Below are 27,243 nucleotides of genomic sequence, written 5' to 3'. Positions count from 1 at the left end.
AATTGTAAAATAGGAAGTCTTACCCAATAAGGTTGTTGTGAGTATAAAATATCAATATGCTTCTAAACAGCATTCTTTTGAAAATAATAAAGTACACACACACACACACACACACACACACACACACACACACGGCATTTCCTAATCTTTCACTGTGCCTACCATAATAATGCCTTACACAGAAAAAAATTTGGTAAATATTTAAGAAATAAGTTTAGAATGAAAATTATTTTCTCTACCAAAAAAAATTGCTAAATGAAAAAGGAAACTCAGAATTAAGTCTAAACTAAATTTAGCAGACATGATGAATACACTGGCACACAAAGAATAAACCTAAGAATACTCTTTGCTGAGTGTCAATAATAAAATATCAGCTGAGAAGACTGAAATCCTGTAACTTCATCCAAAAACAAATCCAGCAAAGGCTACCCCCACCCCCCTTTCTCCTTAACCTCAAATCTAGATTTGAACATATGCACATAATCAAACTCATCCAATTTGGTGTTTTAAATACTGTCAGTTACTCAAATTAAAAACACAAAACCACCACAGGTTTTGGTAACTCAGAGCTTGTGAATGTGAATAACATCTTCAAATATGACTTTGTTATTAGTACTAACTTGAGCAATTGTGAGATTCCTAATCCTATTCCAATTTCAGTAACTACCCAGAGATAATCTTGTTTTAAGGAGTGAGAGGATCTAATTGACTGTGTCTATATTGCTAAAAGGCCAGGCTACATACACAGTTATTTGTTGGGATTTTTTTTTAATGTCACACAAATACCTTGCCCACACCACATTTGCAAACAATTGACTGGAGAGACTCCAAGGAAGAGAGGGGAGGGATCATCAAGGAAATGCTTTGCTAATTTTAAAGCAAAAATGCCTGAATTCTATCTTCATCTGCATAACTGTATATATGGCATTCTTATTAAATGGCGTTTTTCCCCCCAAAAAATTGTGGCTCTTTGTTAAGGAGAAAGGGAAGAATATTTAAGAATTTCTTTTTAGTAATTAATCAACCTACAAAGTAAAATCACATAGCTCCCAAACCGACTACCAGAAAATAGGTGTAAAATGCACACAATCTATTTTAAACCACTACTACCCCCAAAAGTTGACAACATATCTTGGCAAAATGTTTTTTCAATACTATTGTTAAACCTGACTAATGTGGAAATGTTTTGCATGCCTACACATGTATAACTTATATTGAATGGCTTGAGTTCTTGGGGGAGGAGGGGATGAGGAGGGAGGAAGAGAATTTGAAACAAAGCTTTAAGAATCAATGTTAAAATTTGTTTTTACATCTAATCTGGGAAAAAATAAAATTCTAAATAAAGAGAAAGAAACAAATGAAAGAAAAAATAAAAAGACATTTTTTTAAAGACTATTGTGTTAAGATGTTGGGGTGGTGGTGCAGTGGATAGAGCACCGGCCCTGGAGTCAGGAGTACCTGAGTTCAAATGCGGCCTCAGACACTTGACACTTACTAGCTGTGTGGCCCTGGGCAAGTCACTTAATCCTCACTGCCCTGCCTAAAAAAAAAAAAATTCCTTACCCAAGGCACTGAAGCCTTACCTTGACTCCACTGGAATAGATAGAAAATATGAACATATACTTTGGACCTGTAGGCTTGGATAGGTTGGGTCTGAATTTTTGGAAGGAAATCCCAATGAGATCACGTTTAATTACTCAAGACCAAGGCTTTTAAAACAAATGTTTTTGTTTAGTCCTTTCAGATTCTTCTTGACCCCATTTGGGGTTTTCTTGGCAGAGATACTGGAGTGGTTTGCCATTTCCTTCTCCAGCTCATTTGACAGAGGACACTGAGGCAAACAGGGTCACACTTTGAGGTCATATTTGAACTCAGGACTCCCTGACTCCAGGCCCAGTGCTCTATCCACTTAGACACCTACCTAGCTGCCCTAAGTGGGTATACAAAATTCAAGTGGTCTAACAAGTGATGACAAAAGGACAGAGAACAGGAAGTAAGCTTCTGCAGATCAGTCTTTAGTAAAAACCTTTACAAAAAGACAACAACAACAACAACAAAGAATATTAGACAAGTTAGTGGTCTTAGGTTCTACTCTTAGTTCTGCTACAGAGTAAAAGTCAATTAACTCCTTCAATACTTCCACTTCCTCATCTGTAAATGAAGGCCATGATTTCTCTAAGGTCCCTCCAAATTAATTATTTTTAAAAACGTTTTCTTAAGTCCCCTAAACTCCTTTAGAACAGAATCATTGACTAGGAACAGCAAACATCTTTATCTGCTCCTTAAGGGAACCTGCTAGAAGGAACTTCTAATGGGGAAAACTCCCAATGCAGCTAGTTTGAATTACTCTATGCACCTGAGGACAGTTTTTCTGAAATAAAAGGCTTTGTTAAAATTTCAAAGAACTCATGATAGAACTCATGAAAGTCCTCAACATCCAGAAAAAAGAACTGTGAATTATGGATTGAACCATACTGTTTCTACTTTGGGGCTGGGTTGTTTTTTTTCCCTTCTTTTGTGAGGTTTTTCCCTTGTGCTCTGATTCTTCTTTCACAATATGACCAATGCAGAAAGATGTTTAATGTGATTGCACATATATAAACTATATCAGATTGCTTTCCATCTTGGGGAGGGGGGGGGAAAGATGGGGGGGAAATTTGGAACTAAAAATTCTATGAAAACAAATGTTGAAAACGATCCTTACATGTAACTGGAAAATAATAAAATACTTTTATTTTTTTAAAAAAAGAGCTTAGTTAAATTTTCTAATTCAGCCTAAATTTATATATTAACTTCCTTCCTCAAATTAGGCTCAATCAATACACTTTCAGAGCACTAAAAGATTAAGCTGAAAACATTACTCATAAGACCTGGATCAGAAATAGAGAACCTGGAAGGGACACCTCAGATGGCATCAAGGTCAACTCCTTCATTACACAGACAAGGAAACTGAGGTTCAGGGAGGTTGACATGTCCAAAGTCATACAAACACTGGCAAGAGGTGGGATTTGAACCCAAGTGCTCTGTAAAGAGCCTCCCCTGTAGGACCTGAGTTCAAATCAGGCCCCAGACACTTGACATTAACTAGTTGTGTGACCCTGGGCAACTCACTTAACCCTCATTGCCCTGTGAGTGAGTGAGTGAGTGAGTGAGTGAGTGAGTGAGTGAGTGAGTGAGTGAGTGAGTGAGTGAATGAATGAATGAATGAATGAATAAGTAGAGTCTCCCAAAGACCCACCAATCAATCAATAATCATTTATCAGCTACCTACAATGTGCCCAGATACATCCATATGACCAGAGTAAATGAATGTCCTTCCCAAGCTTAGAATGCTCTCAGATCAAACTCTGCCTTCTGTGGTGTCCCTGACAGTCATTCCTGTCTGCTCTGAGGTGACCTTCCATCCACACAGTAGCATCTTTGGTGAGCCTATTAGAAAGTTGTCTCTCCCAACTCCCTAAACTTCTAGAGAACAAGCATTGCTTTTACTTGTTCTCTGTAGCCTCCACCCTTGGCAGAATGCCAGGCTGGATCAAGTACTTATAAAAGCTCATGAATGAAGGAGTGTCTGGTGAGTCATTTCCTTTGTTAAACAACTATTTATGTAGCTAGGTACTGGGGAGAAGGAGGCTTTGCTCTCAAGCAGCTTACAATCCAATGATTGCTGCAGAGGGAAGAACCCAGAAATAATTGTAACTCGGGGTACAATAAGGGAAGAGACTGGGGGTGTGGCAGCAGGGTCAGAGGAGGTTTCAGAGACGCAGGTGACAACTGAACTGCGTAGAGAGCCAGCAACTCACTCCAGATACAGGGTGCATACCATCCAAGTAAAGAAATGGGGAGGAGAGACAATTTGGTTAAGATGTAAAACACAAAAAGTTTAGACCTGCAAAGGGCATTAGCACCCTAACTGATCATCTTGCTTCTCCAAACAAACAACCCTTCCTATTATTGCTGGAGCATCGTTCCTCCTTTAGCACATCACTCTTCCAGTCAAAAATCTTTACAGTTCATTAAGTAGACAGTAGTGAAATAACTAAACTCCTAACTGGAAGATAAGAGCACCCTGCAGTGTTCACACACATGGAGTTTGGAGAGTTTATTTTAAAACAGATTTAATTAATAGATGTTTCCCCCCAAAATTTACACAAAACCAAAGAAAAATCAAATTAGTTATTCCCCAGATGCTGAAAACTGCAGTAAATCTTAAAAATGTATGCTTTGATAATACTGTAAAGTTTAGCATTAAACACATATTACCTAACCACAAATATACAGGTATATACCCTATCATGTAACAAAACTTAGGAATTCCCCAAAATATGAAGTCAAATAAATTCCATAAAAATAGGAACCGCTGAAATCTACATGAACTGGGAGATGAAGAGTGAAGTAAAGCAGAACCAGGAAAATCACACTAAAATTAAGCCAAATCCTGTACAGTTATAATGACCAATCTTGGCCCTGAGAAGAGATTAAAAAAATATATTTCCTTCCTTTCCTTGCAGAAGTGTGGAACCACAGGTACAGAACATAGGATAGGCTGTCAGGCCTAGTCACAATACCACTCGATTTTATTTGTTTTTCTTTGTTTCATGGGAAATTTCTTGGTGGATGGGGTATATTTGTAAATAACTGTTGTATAAAAACAAAAGTCACCAAGAAAACCCCTTTTTAAAAAAGGAGAGATATAGGGTTTCCTAATTTATTTTTTTTAGAATTTAGCAATCTATGACAGAAGCAACTCGGTAGCACAGTAGATAGAGCGCCAGATCTAGAGGGAGGAAGGCCTGAGTCCAAATCCATGCTCGGACACTAGCTGTGTGGCCCTGAGCAAGTCATCTAACCTCTTTGCCTCTAGTTCTTCAACTGTAAATGGGGATAATAGAAGCACCTCTCCTTCCCAGAACTGCTGTGAGGACCAAATGAGATAATAATATTTGTAAAAGCACTTAGCATAGTGCCTGACACACAGTAAGGGCTATGTAAATGCTTATTCTATTTCCTTCCTCTTCTCTCCCTTCCCAGGGAACATAGGAAAATAGTTATCATCCAACAAGGATAATGAGCCCTAATGAAAGTCTTTCATCAATTTAACAATTAACTGGATCCAGGACTATTCTATAATCAGATATTAGATTGGGCCTCTACCAAATAACAAGTACACATTTCAGATTTGTGTATCTTATGTGTGGATATCACTTAAGCTGGCAGTGCTAACTATATAGAGGATCCATTGGCCTGAATGGCAAAGAATGGAGGAAAAAGTGCTAGATGGGGGTTCAGGAGACCTGAGTCCTAGTCTCAGCTCTGTTACTAATCAGCTTATGGTGTGGCCTCAGCCAACTCATTTAACCCCCAAGTCTCAGTTTCTTCCTATTAGAAATAAGGGGACGACTAGATAATCTTCAAGGTTTGTTCCACTTCTAAAATTCAAAAAGTCTAATGCTTGTTTTTGGTTTTTTTTAGTTTTTTTTTTTTTTTTAGTGAGGCAATTGGGGTTAAGTGACTTGCCCAGGGTCACACAGCTAGTAAGTGTTATGTGTCTGAGGCCGGATTTGAACTCAGGTACTCCTGACTCCAGGGCCCGTGCTCTATCCACTTCGCCACCTAGCCGCCCCAAAGTCTAATGCTAATAAAAATGCAAAAGAGAATTTAAGAAAAAGTAAATGAGGTGGCAGCTAGGTGAAGCAGTGGATAACATACCAGCCCTGGATTCAGGAGGACTTGAGTTCAAATTCAACCTCAAACACTTGACACTTACTAGCTGTATGACCCTGAGCAAGTCACTTAACCCTCAGTGCCCCGCCACCCCCCCCCCAAAAAAGGTAAATGAGTCACCAAAATATACTTTGAATGTGCAACTATTAAGTCAGAGTTATATGTGAGTGATATAATGAGTCTAGGGCACTTTGAGCAGGAAAAATATCTTTACTGGTCAATTGAGGCGACCTAAAACTAACTACAAAGACGACAAAAACCCTACCAACAGCAAATTATGACCAGCAAATTCACATCATTTCCAGAAGACTACATCCAAGAATCATGACCTCAATTTGGAATCTCTTCTCCTTTTCCCCTCCATTAACAACACAAAAGGCATAGGTTTTCCTGGGGTTTTGTGAGGGAAACAACTAGGAATCTTGTTGGGCAAGACCCAAAACTAGATTTGTTACAGAATTCGTTTTTAATGGTATTTGCTTCTATCCATGCCACCAAGGGCAGAGTTGACTGTTGTAATGGAAGCTCCCTGATCAATCCCATTTCACGTGGATAACTGAAAAGCAGGAGTGGTTCAAAGAAATTGCTCCCTCCTCTGGCTTAGCCACAGGTGCTGGGACAGTCAGGGACTGCCCATTCCAATAAACACAAACTGACCGAAATTGATATTGGCTTTCTAGTGAGGCAATCTGTTGGCTCTCTTCCTGTTTCCCATTCAGTAAAGGCACAGTGTTCAGCATGGCTGTAGAAAAGATATAGAACCGGGGAGGCATGCCAGATGTGCCAAACTACAAGAGCCACGGACCAACATAAAAGCTATACAGATCATATCAAGGTATCACCAGGGCAAAGAAACATTGCCTCTCCCATGCACATTAACTAAAGGAATAAGGCAAAAAAAAGTGTACATCATCTAGCCAGGAGAGTTAGGAAGGGTTCCCCAGCCTCTAAAGAATGCCTCAGAGCAGAATGGTTATTTTGTCTTGCAAAATCCACAGACCTAAAAATGAAAAGCTTTTTTTTTTTTTAAAGCTAGGTGAGATAATAAACAGAGGACCCCCATCTCACCCCCTAGCCGGGAAGACCCAAGTTCAAATTCAGTATCAGACACTGCTGGGTGACCCTGAGCAAGTCACTTAACTCTGTTTGCTCAGTTTCCTCATCTGTAAAATGAGCTGGAGAAGGAAATGACACACCACTCCAGATTCTTTGCCAAGAAAACCCCAAATGGGATCATGAAAGGCCACACAGAAGAAATTAGCCGAAGGGAAAAGCAGAGAAAGGTAGTCTACTGCCACTAATGTAGTTGACAGAAGGCTAGATCTGGAATGAATAAGATCTAAGTTCAAATCTCCTGACACACTTATTAGCTGTGACCACAAGCAAGTTACCTAATTAACCTCTGTTTGCTCATCTATAAAATTATTATATTAGCTAGCTTCTTCCCTTCCAGCACTAAATCTATAATTCGATGATGCTAAATCACTTAAGCTATCTGAGATTCAACTACCTTATGTCTAAAATAAAAGGACTGGACTAAATTAAGGGTTCCTAACCTGTTGTCTGTGACCTTGTTTTGATAACAAGGAGGGTTAAGTGACTTGCCCAGGGTCACACAGCTAGTGTCAAGCGTCTCAGGCAGGATTTGAACTCAGGTACTCCTGAATCCAGGGCAGGTGCTTTATCCACTACACCACTTAGCTGCCCCCCACCTCTGACATTTTGGGCAAGTTTCATAGCCTCCCTGGGCCTCAGTTTTCTCATCTGTAAAATGAGGGGTTTGAACTAGCTGGTCTCTGGGGTCTTTAGCAGTTTTGTAGATCTATGATCCTAGGGATTGTTCCAATGACACCTTGCTGTTAGCTGGTCATCTGGGCTGGCAAAGGGCTTCAGGGTGTTTGTTCTCTCTTACAACCCTGTGAAATGCTAAATCAATTCATTTCTTTTCAACTACTCTTAATCCTCAACTTTCAGAGGTTGTTAACCAAGGTGTGGAGATGCTCTGAGCTACAAGGGAACATAGCAATGCAGAGCAGAGAGTTCTGAGGTTCACCAGCCTCTGACCTCTGGCATATAGAGAGAAACCAAGAGCAATGCAATAAATTAAATTGCATGGGGCAGTACATTGTAGCCAAGAATTAGATTTATTTATCTTCTAAAAGACTGGCCATCATGACATAAAACAAAGCTTCTTAAACTGTGGGTCATGACCCCATATAGGGTCGAAAAAAATATGGCAGTAAATGTTTGATTTGCATACTTATTTTATACAGCTATATACACCGGATCATGTAAAAATTTCTCAGGTGAAAAGAAGTCATGAGTGAAAAAAAGTTTATGCCCTGGCATTCAAGACAGTTAGCTGGCTTTAGTCAAGAAATCAATCAACATTTATTAAGCTCAATCTTTGTGCAAAGCACTATTTTAGGCACCTGGGATACATAAGCGAAAAGAGTCCCTGCCCTCAAGGATCTTACATGCTAATGGAGGAGAAAACAGACACCGGTAGGCAGAGGAGAAGGCACTCGTGACTGAGGAGATAGCCCCTGCAAAGGGGCTTGAACAAGGACTCTAATAAGCAGATGAGGCACAGTCAACGAATGCAAAGCCATTGAATAGTCCTGGGGGGAGAGGGGGGGACACACCTGATAAGCCTGGAAAGGTAGGAAAGAACAGATCTTTGAAAATAAAAGGAAGGACTTGGTACCCTTCACAGTAAGAGGGAAGTTCAGAAGTGGGATGAGTTTAGAGGGAAGTGTTAGAAACGTTGAGTTTGAGAAGTACCCAGGACACCCACTTTCAAATAAGCAGCTGATGATGCAGGATGGAGACGACTGATAGAGACGATAAGGATCTGGGAATCATTTGCATAAAGATGTAAACTGAACTCATAATGGGATTCCCCAATAAGATAACAGAGAAAAGAGAAGAGGGCCCAGGGCAGTGTATCAAGAACACCCAAATTTAGGGGGCATGAAGTGGATGAAGTTCCAGCAAAGGAGATTGAGAAGGGGTGGTCAGGTAGGAAGAAACCCAAAAAGGAAAGATGAGTATCTCCTCAATGAATAATCTTAAAAGTCTCAAAGGCAGTAGAGGCTAAGAAGGCTAAGGATTAGGAAAAGTGCATTAGACTTGGAAATTAAGAGATCAGTCTGATTTCTGTATGCTCTATACTAACAACTACTATATTATGTATTTTGTTTGAGTTTGTGTGTAATGTTTCCTCTCCCTACCCCACCCCACCCCCCCAAAAAGCCAATCTAGTTGTTTTTTCCTTGCACATGGCCCTTCACTGACTTTTTTCCCTATAAACTGGTGTCCTACAAGAGAAAGAAGTGTTCCTCACGTAGGCCTCACATGAATGAGAGGAGAAAGTACGTACTTACTCAATGGCTGCCTATGTTGATAGTGTAAAAAATGAGAAGGCCCAAGCTGCTGCTGCTCACAAGTCAAAAAAAAAATCACAATACTAAGACCCACTAGCACTAACAATTCCTTTCAAAAGAGTAAATAATTGCATGCATTTATATACTCCTATTCATCTGAAGGGCTTTCAGCACTCAGAAAATTATATAGCTAAGTCCCAAAGAAGTAGGTAATAATGTCAGAATAAAATTTGACTTTAAAAAGTCTGTAAAAATGTTTATTACTAATAATTTCTCATTCAAGTTTTAGAATCATAATTAGCTTAGTGTATACTTAGCTTTATTGAGACTTAATCTTTTCAATTAAATTTATTTTTTAAAAAATTTCAATAAAGATTTCTCAACATCTAAAAAAAAGTCTCTATAATCACTTATTTTCCTCTTCACATGCGGAAACTGACAGATTTTAATAACAGTAAAAGGCCAACTCTTCCTGTCTTGTGAAAATTTGTCATCTCAAATTAAGAATTAAATTATGGGATTTGGAATCACAAACACTATTTAACGCAGAATAAAAGCCAACTAAATAACAAAACTACCCATTTCCAACAATGAATAACCTAATTTTAACCTTTTCTCCTTAAAGAAATGTCTCTCAAAAAAAGTCCTTAAATGATCTCATTCAGACCGGACATGAAAATGCTACCACATTTCTCAGAAAACAACTGCTTGAAAATTGAAACAATTTTTTTTAAAAGAAGAGTTGGTATGAATGCATAACCAAAAAACTCAAGTGTAGCTAAATCTAATATATAGTTAAGTCAACTGTACCCGAGATAGATTGATCAGTTGCTTCCATATTCCAGGCCTTAAGTTAAATATCATAAAGCTACCTGTTGTAAAAATTTATTTATTACTAATTGCATAAGAATACTATGACCTCCTACAATCAAGATTCCACTTGTTTCTGAGTAAAACAGAAAATTTAAGAAATTTACCATAGGAAATTTGACTTGAGTGCTTTGGTTTTGCAACAAAAATAAGCCCCAAAATATCACCTCTACTTTTAAATTAATAGTTCTTTTCTCAAGACATATTGACAACGATCTCCAAGGAATAAACTGTCCGAAGTACTTTTGTAGGAGAGCCTCAAACACACCAGAAATAGAATTCTTTGTTTTTCCCAGATAGTTAAGTACAATCAAGCATGTGACTAACCAGAGAGAGAGAGGGAGAGAGAGAAGGGGGGTTAGGGGTAAATAGCACATTCAGCCATGTTCTTCGACAGGTAAAGCCTCTCCCGGCGCAGAATACTATTGAGGCAACAACCACCAAAGGTAAAACCAAAACCCAGTTACCTTAAATAGGTTTCATCCCTCTTGATTTGATCCCAAGGGCTAGAAGATAAAAGAAATCCAGCAGTTGGGTGCTGTTAAAATGGCTCCTGTAGATTGGGGAAGTGGTGTCTGTGCCTCAGCTTATGAGTCATACATGAAACTAAGTGTTTCTAAGGGAGGCACGCCCATGTTGCTGTGGGCCCAATTACTTTGCTAGGTCAAACATGCAAATCTGCAGGTAAAAGTTGGGGGAGGGGAAAGAAGGAAAGAGATAGGGGCGGGGAACAAGAGCTGCTCTTCAAAAAAAAATGTAGCTCAACACCAAACAAAAATAGTCTAACTCATTAAAAAGTAGAACCTAGATTAATCTAAGTGAAAATTAATTATGGTATTTAAAAACTTGATTTTTTTTCAAACTTCAGTGTCTTTCCCCTTACTTTTCATACACCATACCACACAAATGTTAAAGCTAACGAAGTACAATAAGGGGGGGAGAAATCTTTTCCCTCTAATATAATCAACCAGTAAAACCACCCTGGCTACTGATTAACTCTTATATGAAAAAGGTATATTGTCCTTTGCTAAACTATCCAGATTGCATAGCATTATCAGATGCAGATTTTTAAAGCGGTGTACAAAGTTCAGTGGGGGCAGGGGAATGATTCTAAATGTACCATTGCACCTATAGAGGAATGGTAGGTTTTTTTATTAAATTAAAGCTGCATTCAGCCAATTTGTCATTATCATAATAGCATATAAACTCACCACTTCTAAAATATCAGTAATATAGAATATGCATAGAGACAGACAAGCTCAGTGAAGTTTTATCCGTCCCCCTTCTTCCAAGTCCCTTAAGAGAGCTTTCTACAAAGTTGTGATCTTGGCAAATATAAAGATCTTCCAGAGCCTCGGTTTCCTCCTTTGTGAAATGGGGGAGGGGGAGACTAGACTAGCTGAGCTCTGAGATACCTTCCAGCTGTAAACTGCTCTTTCGTTCCTTAAACATTGTTCAAGCACTTTATCTGCATTCCTCCTTTGCACACCCATTCTCACTTTACCTTAAATCTATCAATGCAGACACCGATGTGTACACAACATATCCCTCCCAGTAGGCTCTAGATGAAGAATATGCCTGTTTTCAACTTTCTGCACCTAGCACAGTCACTGTCTTACACCTGGTAGGCACATTGAATTGTTCAGCTAAAAGATACAAATTATCTCCGATGTCACCAAGTCCAACCCCCTTTTTTTCCTAGATGAAACTGAGCTACCACAAATGAAATGAGTAAGTGTTCTATTTTTTTTCCCTTAAACACTGCTTGTTTTTGCTGTGATATCTATTGTGCTTTTTTTTAATTATCATTTAATATAGTATCGGTCAAGAAATGAGACAGAAGAAGGAAGGCCTCTGTTTCAAATGAAAAGCAAAGACAAATTTGTTCCTTTTTCGCAAACAATTCTTACTGTGGTCTAATTTCGAACTTGAAAGCAGGTAAGCAGCATTAAATAAGAAAGAGAAGGCTTAGGTCTCTAAGTCCCACTTCATGCAAACGTATGGTTGTGACCGGGACAAGTTATTTAACCTTTCAGTGCCCCAAAGCAATTCTCTACAACTGTAAATAGCAGAGCAGTTGCAGAATACAAATGAAACCAGAGGTTCTAATCAAACAAAAAATACAAGATTTACCTGGAGACCAGTTATCTGGGGAGTCTCCACAATCCAGAACACAATTACCAAAACCTTCAAAATCTTTAAAAAAATAAAAGAATTTTTTTAAAAGGTCTCTGAGCAACCAAAATAAATTATCAGTTCCTGCACAGAAGTTCTAGTTCATGCATTTTCATAAGATTCCTCTAATACAGTCTAGTCACTCTTACTAGGAATAATCCTAAGGAATGTGATTATCTAGTTCCCAGCTCACCATAGGTGAAATTCAACTAATTAGAAAGGAACAAGAGAAATGAACTAACATTTGAAGAAAGACACTGAAAAGAATAATAAATAACACTAGCAGTGAGAAGACAGAAAAAGCATAGAAACAAAACAAAAAGCACAGTAGTCTAGGACCACGCATTTAGGGTCAAATATATCCAAAATTTTTAGTAACCCAGAAGCATTCCTAATAATAAAACAGCAGCTCTCCTCTTTCTCTTTTCTTTTACATTTCATTTTTCTCAATTACATGTAAACAAAACTTCTCACCTTTCTATGAGATTTTAAGACAAAAAAAAGGACTTTCCTCAAAACCAGTCTATGAATAATACAAATATCTGCATTTTATAGAAGGGAAAACTAAGGCTAACATGTGAGGCTCATACTCAATGCGATTAATCTATCATAACTGAATTTATATTAAAGCCAATACAATAATCGATTCAGAATTATGAGGTTCCCATAAAATGGTTAAAATATTTAATTAAGTTCTAGTCCTTAAAAGGAAAAAAATACTTAAGTTATCCGAAGGAAATTTCTTTGTCCAAGAACAGTGTCCTTGCAATTAGAAATTAATATTTGTGGATGCCAGTCCATAGAAATGAAACAAGGTGTCTTAGGGACTTAAGAACTCATTTGTAGAAAGATATGTAGATAAATAGATATATAATTTGTCTACTACAGATACATAAAAAATTAAAATATAAAATACCTCTATTCTACAGGCTGCTCTCCATTTGTTCAAAAAAGCATACAGGACTACACAATGAAAAATCAATGCTCAGAAAGGCAACCAGGAGACACAATATTCTAAAAAGAAAAGATTCAGTTATGTTCACTACTGCCTGCTTACTAAGGCAGTAAACTGGATTAATACATTTTAGAAAGATTTTTAGCATACAGTTAGCTGTTACATTACACTAGAATACCTACAAAGAGACTGAAAAAAAAAAAGCAGTGGGTTAAATGTCAGCTAATTAAGCCAGCGGAAAATACTATAAAAACACTGATGCTTAACTTTAAAGTTTGATATTGCCAAGTGAAGGTGGGAAACTAAAGCGTCAGGCAGACCAAGGTGGCAGATGACCTCTTGCTCACTTGCTTGCTTGCTTCCTTCCTTCCTTCCTTTTATTTCTTAAAGACTCTAGGGCTTAAAGAATCAGAAACAGAACTTCAAAAAAACATTGAAATAATTCATAAACCAAAAGGTTTGTTTTCAGTGTGGTAAAACCGAAGACAACTATTATTTCTGGAACACATGCAGATTTCTCTATCCTTAGGATTCTCTTCAAATAGGATTTGCTTTGAAGTTTATTTGGTTAATATATATTGAAAAAATAGTAATAACCTGGCACTTTCTAAGCAAGGTGAAAGTTCCAAGGAGTAAGGACCAAATCAACTGTAACAAACATTAGCAATGGGATCTAAGGTCCTGTTCTAGTTCTCCTTCTAAGTGGAAAGGCACAATGAATAGGGAAAAGAGGGGGTTCTGATGCCCTTTTTTGTGAACTTTTAAAATATATTTTGATCATAATTGTTAATTACATTTCTTTCTTTTTTAGGGGGCAGCTAGGTGGCGCAGTAGATAAAGCACTTCCCCTGTATTCAGGAGGACCTGAGTTCAAATCCTGCCTCAGACACTTGACACTAGCTGTGTGACCCTGGGCAAGTCACTTAAACCTCACCCCCCCCCCAAAAAAAAAAAATAATTTTTTTTTCAATCAGGAAAATTCCACCCATGATAAACATGTACCATGTCAAGTAAAACAAATTTCTGCATTGGCCATATTCAAGACAAGTCTGTCTCATCTTATATTCCAAGTCCTTCCTTTCTCTTTGAAGAAGTGAGTTGGAATATTTTTGTACAAGCTATAGATATTTTCGTATAATCTTAATTAGAGTTTGTTTTTGCACAGTACTAATCCCTCCCTTAATCTAATTCCTTCCTCTAATTCCCTCATTTCCCTTCTCTTTCCTTCTTATTTGAGTGAAATATATTACTGTACCTAACTATGTGTGAATTCTTCTCTCCTTATACCAGTTCAGAGGAGAGGTTCAAGTGTAAGCCCATCCCACCTACTCCCCCCCTTGTTTGTATAGATGTCTATTTGTGCACCCTGCTTATGTGATATAATTTTCCCTAACTTTCCTTTTCTTTCCCTTCTCCCTCCTCTTAAAGTTATCAAGACATAAAGAGAACCCACTCCCCAGAATTCTAATTAGATTCCTTCTATGACTCCTGATGATAGGGTTCAGTGGAAACACATGTATCATCTCCCCATATCCCATATTAAAATGTAAGCAGTTTGTCCTTGTTTAATCATGATTGTCTTTTCCTAGTCAGCTATTTTTGCTACGAGGATCCCTTACATGTTCTTCTATTTTTTTCAGTCTTTTGATTTTAATATTTTTTGTTGGTTTGTGGAGACATTACCTTCTATTTAGTTCATGCTAATTTTCAGAGAGTTATTATTTAGACAAAGTCTGCACCTCTTGTGCCAAGATGTTAATCCCCCTTCTAATACTTTCTTCCGTTTTTATTTCCTCTAGAAGTCTTATTTCATTGTAATAACATTTTCAAACTCGTTTTCTATTTCTTGCTTCATCTCTTCTAGGAATTCTAGTTGCATTTATAATCAAGCTGTGTTATTCTTTTTAAGTTTTTGCTTGTAGATGTTTTAGAATCATTCTCTTTTGAGTTTGTGTCTTGAGCAACCTTGTCAACATAATAGCTTTTTATTGTGAGATTCTTTTTTTGTTTATTCAACCTTTCCAATCTACTTTCTTGATTTCAGACTTAATGTTAATACCCTGCATACTCCTGCAGGAGAACTCAGGGATGGTCTTTTGCTGCTTTCTTGGGGTAACGAGGGTTGTGTTATTCCAGGCTCTAAGGAATGGCTCAAGCTGAGGACCAACAAGTTTTCACAACTCCCAAAGTGTTCTGACCCAGGGCAAAGTCTGAGCTGGCCTGAGCTCTGCAAGTCCCTGACTTGGGTCTGGGTCTGAGCAACAGTAGAAGCTGCTGGACTCAACCTATATCAGCCAGCTGGGAAGGTCTGGTGCAATGACATTAGTATAGGGTCTTTTTCAGCCAAGATTCCTGCCTGAAGGAAACTTTTGAAGGTTTCAGATCGGCCTAAGAGGTAGAACTGAGCCCCCCCTCTCTGCTCTTACAGCTGCTCTATACCCAGGAACACCACTTGGGTGGAGATCCCCTTCAGAGTCTGTCCATCTCTATCAAATGCCAGTTGTATTTCAATATAATTGATTTCTTTTGTAATCCTACGTATTTTATATTATACATTTTTTAAAGTATTTTAAAAAGAGGTTCATGGGCTTCATGACCTTGCCAAAGGGGTACATACACACAGACACACACACAGTTAAGAACCCCTAAAGTTCTCATTTACTTTGCCTCTCTATACTTCAATATTCTCATTTTTAAAATGAATCCTCTTAGAATACAGCAAAAATACTTACCTCTAACTCTCAGAAATCCACTATCCTTTTTTTTTTTTAAGTGAGGCAATTGGGGTTAAGTGACTTGCCCAGGGTCACATAGCTAGTAAGTGTTATGTGTCTGAGGCCGGATTTGAACTCAGGTACTCCTGACTCCAGGGCCCGTGCTCTATCCACTGCGTCACCCAGCTGCCCCTCATATTTGAACTCAGGACCTCCTGAATCCAGGGCCAGTGCTTTATCCACTGTGCCACCTAGCTGCCCCCCAATCCACTATCCTTTTAAAAATATTTTTTCTTTAAGACCTTAGTTACCAGTCACCAATAATGCCGTTTCAGACAATACTAAAAGGGAAAATCTGATTTAAACTACAGCCTATGATTCAAGAGAAAAACAGTAATATGATAGCAATCCATTTTGTCTAATTCATCATCGAGCCTCTGTAAAAAATCTAAGAATACAAGTTTCAAGTCTGGAAGACAATATCATCCATCATATTTTTAAAATTTGAGCTTTAGAGTATTCTTCCCCATATAACCATGGTCCTTTCATACAATAAGACGAACCCTAGAGTGGAAAGATCAAAGTTAGGAGACCTTAAGTCTAGTCCTAACACTTCCATTACTTCCCCTAGATAAGTATCTCCCAAAACACTCTGGCGAATCAAAATACATTTAACAAACCTATAAATGCTGGTTTAGGATTTTGAAATAAACCCCAGATCAAAAGTAGAACTAGAAAATTTGGAGCAAAATATAGTAAATTAGTAATTCTTCATACATCTTTCTATAACATTGGCTCTGGAGGATAAAATTGAAATGCAATGTAAGTAAAAGTTATTATTATAATCATTAATACTAGGAAAACTTGTGTAAGCTCCTCACAATCTCTCTAGGTTTTAATTTGTCACATGTCAAATCAGGACAATAGTACTCGATTTCCTAATTACAATCAAAAGGGTGACTGTGGGGACTGAGCATGATGATGTACAAGTGCTTTGAAAGGGCACTGTCCAAATGGGGTATTGATGAGGTGATGAATACTGAACCTAATCCCATAAGGTTCCATTAGGATTGGCAGAACAGGAAGAGTCTCCCTCTCCCTCTCCCTTCCCCCCCCCCTCCCTTTTCCCCCCCCCAGACCAGAAGTTTCAAGATGTCTATTTGTTATTCATTTCTGGGTTTCAAGTGGTTCACTGTGGAAGTTTAGTAAAGTTTTGCTGGCCATAAGAGCCACCAAATGATTGTCTTCACAGTACTATAATATGAAAAGGATTAATTTTGCCCACAGTTTCAACTTGGCTTCAGTGCCCATAATGGGGAGGCAAGAAATCTAGCAATTAGTGGAAGAATCAAGACACCAGAGAATGAACTGATATTGACTGAATACAGACTGAAGAATACTATTTTTCACTTTCTTTCATTTTCTTCTTTTATTCGAGTTTTCTTAAACAAAATGACTAATAGGGCAAGGTTTTACATAATTGCACATGTATAACCTATATCTCATTGCTTACAACCTCAGGGAGGAGGGAGGGGAGGAAAGTAGGGATAAAATTTGGAACTCAAAAGTTTAAATAAAGGAGTATTTAAGAAAGTTATGTAGCTTAATCCACTACAAATTTATATTATCCAATCTTACTGGGCCCTCTTTTTTTGTTCCTTTGATTATCTTAGCACACCCACTATCCAAGCCAGTAGTTTCAAACTCTCCCTCGTCTTGAAAGCTACCAGTGAGCAGACTCCCCACACTCATCTTCTTAGCTGAGGACCTAGCCTCACACTTTATTAAGAAAACACATGGAACATGGCATATGATTTTGAATTTTCCCCATGTATTTGATCAATTTTGCTAAATGTTTTTTCTCTTCCTCTTTTTCTTTTAAAAAAAAATTTCCGGGGGCAGCTAGGTGGCACAGTAGATAAAGTACCAGCCTTGGATTCAGGAGGACCGGAGCTCAAATCCGACCTCAAACACTTGACACTTACTAGCTTTGTGACCCAGGGCAAGTCACTTAACCCTCATTGCCCAAAAAAAAAACAACCATATATATATATATATTCCTTGTTGTAAGGGACAGCTCTCTGAGATGAGAGGAGAAGGAATATAGGGTGAAATTTAGGTGATATAAAAGCAAAAGATAACAATAAAGAAAGGATTTTGATCTGGGGAAGAAGGAAATTTAAAGGCTTAGGGTGTTAAGTTTGGTTTAACTAAAGATGTGAAACTTCAGAATTTAGTGCCAAAGGAGGTTACAAAATCTTTGGAAATTTTAAAGAACTAAATTTGTCAGAAAGGGTGTAGTAGATTCAGGAGGGCATTTAACAAATCTATTGTTTTCTGGTATTTTCTGTGTACCATTTTTGATTTGGCTGTTTCTTGCTATGGATTTTTTTAAGTATTGTGACATAATTTTTAAGTAATTATATATTTTACTATGTATGACTTCATGAACAAATCATCTCCCAAAACATTTTTAGATTAGCAACTAATAATTATCATGAAATATTACAGTTGCCACAAGGTTAGTGTTTCTTAATCACGTACTAGCCACTTGAATTGCTGCTAATCTTTGAGAAACTTGAATAATGCTATAGAAATTGGAGTTGATTGTGATAAAAAATAAAATCGGCCTTAACACAGGAAGAAAAAGATAACAATAAAAATTTATTTTTAAAGTGATGTTCAGAGAAACATGGAAAGACTTGTATAAACTGATAAAGAGGGGCAGCTAGGTGGCGCAGTGGATAGAGCACCGGCCCTGGAGTCAGGAGTACCTGGGTTCAAATCTGGTCTCAGACACTTAACACTTACTAGCTGTGTGACCCTGGGCAAGTCACTTGACCCCAATTGCCTCACTAAAAAAATAAATAAATTTTTAAAAAATTTTAAACTGATAAAGAGCAAAGTAGGTAGAACCAGTATAGTGAAATACACAATAATGTAAAAGAAAAGCAAAGGGGAAAAAAAAAGGAAAAAAATTAACAAGGCATGAGCATGGAAGGCAGACTCCCATATTAACCACCTCAAAGCAAAACCCTGGAATTGCATATCTCTCCCACCCCACATGTCCACTGTACCACTGAAACATCTCTCCCCGCCTTTTCTGCTCTGACACTACCACCAGCCTGGGGCAGGCCCTTATTAACCTATTGCCTGGACTACTGCAATAGATTTCCCTGCTTCAAGTTTCTCCCCTCTCCAATGCATCCTTCATACAACTACCAAATATTTTCCCATTACAATTAATCTAAGTTACTCCTTTCATCAGTTAAGGTCAGTGACTCCCTATTACCTTCAGGCTTGAATATTAATTTCTATTTGGCATTTAAAGTCCTCCACAACAAAGCCCCAGCCTACCTTTTCCATCTTCTGGCCCATTACTCCCTCCATTCTAAGTGCTGTCGGGACAGACTGGCATTACGGTGCTTCCTCACGCTTCCTCTACTGCCTGTGCTTGTGTACTGCCTGTGTGCGACGCTTGGAGTGCTCTCTTCCTCCCCTTGGCCCCATTGATAAACAGTGGGTTCTGGATAGGAGCATAGCAAAGTATCCACAACCTCCCACTCACTGCAGTTGTAACCATATCTGGAGATCAGCTGTAGTCCCTTCTAAGAAGTGAGGTTTATTCTATAATGGTCAGCACTGAAGATTTCCCAATTTTCTGGTTACTGATTGGTTGGCAATTTATTGCAAAATGGTATGTTTCGTGTGTAGGATTCTATGTGTAATATGTTTTCCTCAAGGTAACTGCACTGTTTAGATTTTCTAAATTTTTATTTTCTTTTTTTTCCACCGTCCCTAAATCCCCTTCCCATTGAAAAAGCAGAAAGTAAACAAAAAAATTCAACCCTACTACAAACATTCAGAGCTAAGCAAACAAATTCCCACATTAGTCAGGTGAAAAACCAAAACACACCCCCCCCCCTTTTTTTCTGCCTCAATCTGAACTGAGTCTATTGTCTCTTTAGGAATCCTCTAGAATTGTGGCTACTCATTGTGTTGACCAGATTTCTTAAGTTTTTCAAAGTTGTTCGTCCTTACTTCAGTGTTACTGTAAAAATTGTTCTCCCGAGGCAGCTAGGTGACGCAATGGATAAAGCACCAGCCCTGCATTCAGGAGGACCTGAGTTCAAATTCGGCCTCGGACACTTGACACTTACTAGCTGTGTGACCCTGGGCAAGTCACTTAACCCTCATTGCACCTCCCCCCTCCCAAAATTCAGACTGCAATTTAAGAATACCTGACATAAAAAGATAAGGCATAAATACCAAGCATAGTCTTAAATTTGCACATGAAGATTCCACCCAGGAAGACTAAAATATGAATTTTCCACTTCACCAAAAGTTCCTGAACAATACGTAAACTTCCATATTTACATTTCAAGCTGCCTTATGTAGATTACAGCTCCTTTACTGTCTTACAAATAAATGTTATTTATCTCTTCTTGGTTCTTGAAAGATACATTGAATATGTTTTGCTCAATACTCTAGAGATCACCCAAAGATAATCTCACCTATCTGATGCCCCTTCGAAGAACTATGCTTATTTTTTGAACAAAATATTGAACAAAATGAACAAAAATATTTTTAGTACCATTTCAAAATACCAAAGAAATGCTTTTCCTAATTTTCTAGTCATTAGAATCATAGAATTCTTACTGATCAGGTGAATTTTTAATTATTCTTAAATTTGGATAGTTCTAAGAAGCAATAGCTATATTTTTCTTAAAATTTTATTTTTTTCCAATTACACATAAAGATGGTTTAACAGTCATTTTTTTAAGATTTTGAGTTCCAAATGTTTCTCCCTCCCTCCTTCTCCTCCCCCTTCCCCAAGACAGCAAGCAATCTAAAATAGGTTATGTATGTACAATCATGTTAAAAATAGTTCCACATTAGTCTTGTTGTAAAAGAAGACTCAGAACAAATGAGAAAAAACACAAGAAAGAAGAACAAAAAACAACAAGTCAAGTGAAAATAGTATGCTTCGGTCTGCATTCAGACTCCATAGTTCTTATTCTGGATGTAGGGAGCATTTTCCATCAAGAGTCTTTTGGGGATAGAGCACTGGCCCTGGAGTCAGGAGTACCTGAGTTCAAATCCAGCCTCAGACACTTAACACTTACTAGCTGTGTGACCTTGGGCAAGTTACTTACCCCCAATTGCCTCACTTTTAAAAAAAAAGAAAAAAAAGTCTTTTGGAATTGTCTTGGATCATTGTAAGCAATAGCTATATTTTAAAAGAAGCAGCACTGCCTCAAGCACTCCACCTAAGATTAAATTTAAACATAGTCATGCTTTTCCAAAAGGATTGTATCAATAAAATATTTTCATGAGTGAGATGATCTTTTTCCCTAACTTTCTTCCCTTTCTTCTGTTTATCTGGATACCATATGCTGAAAATTCTTTTGAGGAAAATTTTTTTTAATTAAAAATTTTTTAAAAAAAAGATACATTTATATACTAATTTCCTAGATTTTACAATAAAGGGAAGAACAAGAATAAAGGATATTTATGCACTTAAATCATGAAAGAAATAGGTTCTGTAGTGATGTACCCATCCTGCCAGTAATCCAATTTTATAGCAACATGCTATCTACAATAATGATACTGAGGGCACTGAGGACCCCTACCCATGATTAACCCTAAGGCCAATTCTTTTCCCCAGCTGAGAGCCAATTTGGTTAGGTAAATCCTAGAAATCAAAGTCAGACTGTAAGCTCTGGGAGGATAGAAGCCTTGTCCTATTACATTTCCCTCTCTCCAATGCCTACGATTCAAATATTCATTGACCATTTGTTGAACGGGTCAGGCTTAGAAACATATATATTCACTTCACTATGTTTGAATTGCCCCAGAAGAAAAGAGACCTAACAGCAGAGGTTCCACAGCTAAAAATAGTGTTAGAGATAAGCTAAGCTTGGCTATTCTAGGAACTACAGACCAATAAGACTATTCTCAGTTGCATAAAGTGGGTCTAAAGAGAGCAAAATGCCCCTTTTCTCCACTTCCTCATCTGGCCCAAGTTATTAAGTCTATTTTAGGCCCAAAGACAGTAAATGTCAATCAGCAAGCACTGATTAAGTGTCTACTATGTGCCAGGCACTGGGCATACAAGTATGAAGAATGAAACAATCTTGAGTTAACATTCAAATGGGAGACAAAAGTGCATATAAAAATATAGAGACTATGAATATGAAGTTAATCATTTTCTTAAAAAGACAAAGTAATTCAATACAAAGTTGTTTGGAAGGGAGGGTACTAGCAGTTGGAGGATCAGGAAATCCTTCATAAAGAAGATGGGTTTTGACCTGTATTTTAAAAGAAAGGGACTCTATGAAGTAGAAAGCAAGGAGGGAATGCATCCCAGGCACAGAGGAGAGTCAGCACAAAGGCACTGAGACTGAAGATGTAGTATTGTGCGATAAACAGAGAGAAGGTCAGATTGGCTGGACTGTAGAGTTCATGAGAGGGAACAATGTCCAAGGAGGCTAGAAAGATCACTTGGGGACAATGCCTGGAGTAGGCCTCCTAGACTGACCCTGTTGGGGATTATGTCTAAATCCAGAGTTCAAGTGATGAAAATTACCTGCTGAGAACTGCTTTGGGATTCCGTTTGAGATCTAAACATAACCTTGTACTTAATGTTGTTAGTGTTTGCATGTTAGATTTTTAAACTTTCCTGAAAGGCTAAGATTAATTATCCAAATACTAAATTGCCTTTTCTGCCTCTCATCTACTTAATCGGATGGATAGATAGATGGATGGATGGATGGATGAAGTAGAAGAGGAAGTCACTGAGAAGTAATAACAATGTAAATTTTTTTAAAGCATCAATAAAAATGTTTGTTAAAAAAATTATGTACCTTGGTACCATATTACTTAATTTTTGAGAAGGGATAGGTCATTCACAGTCAATCATCATATAAAGTTTCTTTTACTGCATGTAGTATTTTTCCTGGTTCTGCTCATTTCACTCTGCATCAGTTCATGCACATTTTTCCAGGTTTTTCTGAAATCTGCCTGCTCATCATTTCATACAGCACAATAGTATTCCATTACATTCATATACCACAACTTGTTCAGCCATTCCCCAACTGATAGGCATTCCCTCGATTTCCAATTCTTTACCACCACAAAGAAAGCTGCTATAAATATCATTTGAGGTTTCAAACCTAAACTTGAGAAAGTGCACAGGTACCATGAACTAGAATTCAAGGGAAAATTTAAAGCTGGATGTACAATACAGAGTTATATGCATAGAGATAAATCCGTGGAAGCAAATAAAATCATCATAAGACTGAGTGTAAGAGACAGGGAAAAGGGACTATGAATGAGGTTGGGGATAGCAATCCTTAAAGAGCTCCAGGAGATATGACAGAACTTGATATTATGATCAGAGAAGGAAAATTCTAAAGCTTAAAATCACAGATATTATTCTGTTCAAAGAGGAAGAACCATTTGGTTCTACCTTGGGAGAAAGAAATCATATCATCTTAGAATTTATGACAAGCAAATAAATGAATGAATAAAAATAATTTAATTGCTTGAGCTCTTAAGATGGGAGGGAGGGAGGGAGGAAGAGAATTTAGAACACAAAGTTTTAAAAATCAATGGGGGGGGGGGCAGCTAGGTGGCACAGTGGATAGAGCACTGGCCCTGGAGCCAGGAGTACCTGAGTTCAAAATCCGACCTCAGACACTTAACACTTACTAGCTGTGTGACCCTGGGCAAGTCACTTAACCTCAACTGCCTCACTAAAAAAAAAAAAAAAAATCAACGTGAAGGGGGCAGCTAGGTAGTGCAGTGGATAAGGCACCGGCCCTGGATTCAGGAGGACCTGAGTTCAAATCTGAACTCAGACATGCACTAGCTGTGTGACCCTGGGCAAGTCACTTAACCCTCATTGCCCCACAAAAAAAAAATTTAAGGCGACATAAAAAAACCTAAACATAACAAAAAGAATAAAAAGTAGAAGGTAAGGCACAAGCAAAACAAATACCTCCTGGTCTACCCTAAGCCAAAAAATGTCCAATTCCAAAAAAAAAAGAAGGATACCGTCAGGAAGACTAATGCCCAGAATGAATCAAGACTTGTTTAAAAACACACACAAAAAGCAGAGGCAACAAAAATGGCTTTATCAAAACACAACAACATATGTTCTAAGCAAGAAGAATAGGAAGAGCCAGATCTGGGCCTGGTTGTGGCATATGGTATAAGGTTTTTAGATTATAGAAGAAAGTAAAACTTCACAAAACGTATGCTACAATTGCAACTTTCCACTAATTTATAGAAGGCAATATGAAATGTTCATTGTGTTGTTCTGCTGTCATTTTTCCAACAGATTTGTATGACAGCATGGATAGGGCCTCTCACTTCCTCTTTGACTTTTGAACTGAGAAAAACCAGGGCCTTTTAAACAATAACAACATTGTAAAGACAAACAACTCTGGAAAACTTACAAACTGATTAGTCCAATGACCGCAATTCCACAGAACCAATTATACATCATGCTACCCACCTCCTGATAGAAAGGGGATGGACTCAGTGTAGAATGGACACAGCCAAAGTAAGGATTTGTTTTGCCTGATTACATATAGTTTTTATAAGGATTCTGTTTTTCTTTTTTCCTAATGAGGTATGGACATGAGAAGAGATATTGGTTAACTGGAAACAAACCGGCAAAAACAGTGTTATTCAGATTATTCATTTCTGAACCAAAGGACTGATAATGACTCTAATGTTAATTGGGGAGGGATGTTTGAATATAGTCTCTCTTCATTATGCATTTGCTACTACTAGCTAAAATGACTGTCCAGGATCACAGGGTTAGGATCTGAGGATGGATTCAAAATCTGGTCATCCTAACTTAAGTGCAGCATTCTATTTCCTAGGCCACATGGCTTCTCAAGTTCATGAACTAAAGATAATATACTTTTATTCCTAAGAAAGCAAAGTCCCTTACGAAAAGTCTGTTTACTTTTAAACACAATTCTAACAAACATAGCTGGTTTCCCAACCTACAACAAAACCAAAAGAGTAAATTAAGTATGAGAGAGAAAATTTTAAGTTTGAATTTTTACGTTAGTGGGGGGGGGGGAATCGGCAGCTAGGTGGCGCAGTAGATAAAGCACCAGCCCTGGATTCAGGAGGACCTGAGTTCAAATATGACCTCAGACACTTGACACTTACTAGCTGTGTGACCCTGGGCAAGGCACTTAACCCCAACCACCCCACCCACCAAAAAAAAAAAAAAAAAAAGGGAAAGTTTCTTGGAAAGACTTCCAAGGAGACTTCAAACTATAGTATAAAGAAATAGTCGTCAAAACCTCTTATTATTGGTTTAAACTAGATTGGGAAGAATCAAAACAATGGAACTCAATAACCAAATGTTCTGTCAAACCTGAACCATAAATAATATAGAAGATATATTTTATAAAAACTGCTAGAAAAACTTAAGGCAGTCTGACAGACATCAGGCTTAGATCATGACCTTAAGCCATACTCCACAATAAATTCCAAAGGGATACATGACCTTAAGATAAAAATTATACCATAAATAAATTAGAAGAGAAGCAGATCACATACCTTTCACAGCCAGAATTAGGAAATATATTCTTAAGCAAATAGGGAACAGAGGTAATTGTAAAGATGACAAAACATGGGAATAGTCAGTGTTAAAGTTTTTGGGGAATCACACACACACACTGCATTGTTGGTGAAGGTGTCAATTGTGCCATCACTTTGGAACACAATTTGGAATTATGCAAATAAATTGACAAAAATTTTCATATACATGGGGCTAAAGATTCCACTACTCAGCTTATATCAGTGAATTCCTAAGTCATCGATATAAGCCTAGTTTTCATGCAAACCAAAATATATATAGCGGCATTTTTTGTGGTAACAAGGAATTCAAAACAAATTTATGCTCTTCAATTGAGGAATGGCTAAAGAAATTGTAGCATGTTAATGAAATGGAACATTAATGTGTTATAAGAAATGAGGAATGTGATGAACACGGTCAAGCATGGAAAAAAAAATCTACATTATCCAATGCAGAGTGAAATAAGCAGACATAAGAAAACAATACACAACTAACTACAAAAATGGAAATGGAAATAACCACCACAAAAATATCAAGTGACAAATGCAAAGTATTCTAGATTGCATAAACCAATAAGGGAAGACATTTTTAGTCATACCAGGAAAAATCAAGTAGAGAACACAGAAAAGAAAAATACTGAAGTAAAAATGTATGGTTATGATGAATAGCCATATAAATGTCCTGGGAATTAAATGTAACGAATCCAATTTAGACTCAATGCTACCTTACTAATAATAAGGCATTCACGAGGAGGACATTAAACAAGTATGGAAAATGTGATACCTATGCTATCTTTACACATCTTAAGTATCTGGTGGTCCAATTAATATTTCATTTGTTCTGCTCTCCACCCTGGCTTCGATGTCAGCTTCTGAATGAAATTACAATCACTCAATTCTGAATATTACTCCCATATATCTGTTTCTCGGGGTCTCTATAGCCTTAACTAGTAACTGCAGAATACATTTCAAGGACTGAATGTCTCATAAAAAGTCTCTACATCTCACTTTTGTCACCACAGAAAATTTCACAGAGCGTGTTAGAACATTCTAGCTGCTACTGCTGAACTCATCCACTATGTTGGAACACTTTATTTCGCAAGGTTACTAACTAAATCATTTCCTCAGTTAGAGAGCAACTAAGGCTTTTACCATCACTCTGTAATTTTGACTCATAGCAAGTTTACCATTAATTTGTTCAAGATGATTGCCTTTCTAAACTGAGATATGTTGGCTCAAATAATGCCATCTGGACTCAGCTTCTTTTACTTCTCTGCAACAATAGAAGCAACTTAAAATTAATTACACTATAAAGCCTAATTCAAAAAAAACCTGAGAGCAGAGGCCTCTGACTCAGAAAAAAAAAATCAAGTTGTGAATCTCTTTATTCAATGGCTGAAAAGTGTTAAAAATTTTAAAAAGATGTCAATATAATTGACTAGCATGTCATTATGAAAGATAACATACAGAAAAATACTAGGAAGGATGGGCTTGTATGAAACAAGGCAAAGCAGAAGAACAAAAGCATTAACGCTGAATACGATTCTATGAAAAAGGAAACAATGGCATACATCCAGACAGTGCTTTAGACAACTTCAGAAAGAGACATAAAGCCAACTTCTCCTTTTCATTAAGTTTGATTTTGCCATGTTACAATGGACAGCCTGATCCTACCCTAAAAAACTTACTCTGATGCCTCATTGTGTCACACCTATACCTGTTAAAGTGAGAGAAGGCTTTAGGCCCAGAGGTCCAATGTCCAATCTACCTCAATTTAGAGAGGCTTATCATCAAGACAGTGGAGGCCAGGGGGCAG

General features: G+C 37.6%; 1 protein-coding gene across 4 annotated transcripts in view; it reads right to left on the bottom strand.

Annotated features, from left to right (window-relative positions):
* ELF1 (E74 like ETS transcription factor 1) overlaps nucleotides 1-27,243 on the bottom strand; it is a 120,415-nt gene that overhangs the window by 84,224 nt on the left and 8,948 nt on the right. Inside the window, exon 1 of one of the 4 annotated variants that reach the window (XM_043997885.1) lies at nucleotides 19,179-19,490. The exons of 2 other annotated variants lie outside the window; for them this stretch is intronic. The gene's annotated coding sequence lies outside the window, so the exon portion shown is untranslated. Of the gene's footprint in view, nucleotides 1-10,444; nucleotides 10,547-19,178; nucleotides 19,491-27,243 lie in introns of those variants that run through there. One more of the 4 variants, XM_043997884.1, reaches the window with a different exon arrangement.

The sequence above is a fragment of the Dromiciops gliroides genome, chromosome 3, assembly GCF_019393635.1.
Source record: "Dromiciops gliroides isolate mDroGli1 chromosome 3, mDroGli1.pri, whole genome shotgun sequence".
Taxonomy (NCBI): domain Eukaryota; kingdom Metazoa; phylum Chordata; class Mammalia; order Microbiotheria; family Microbiotheriidae; genus Dromiciops; species Dromiciops gliroides.
Note: the sequence above shows the minus strand (reverse complement) of the source record. Positions and strands in the feature narration are given on the sequence as shown.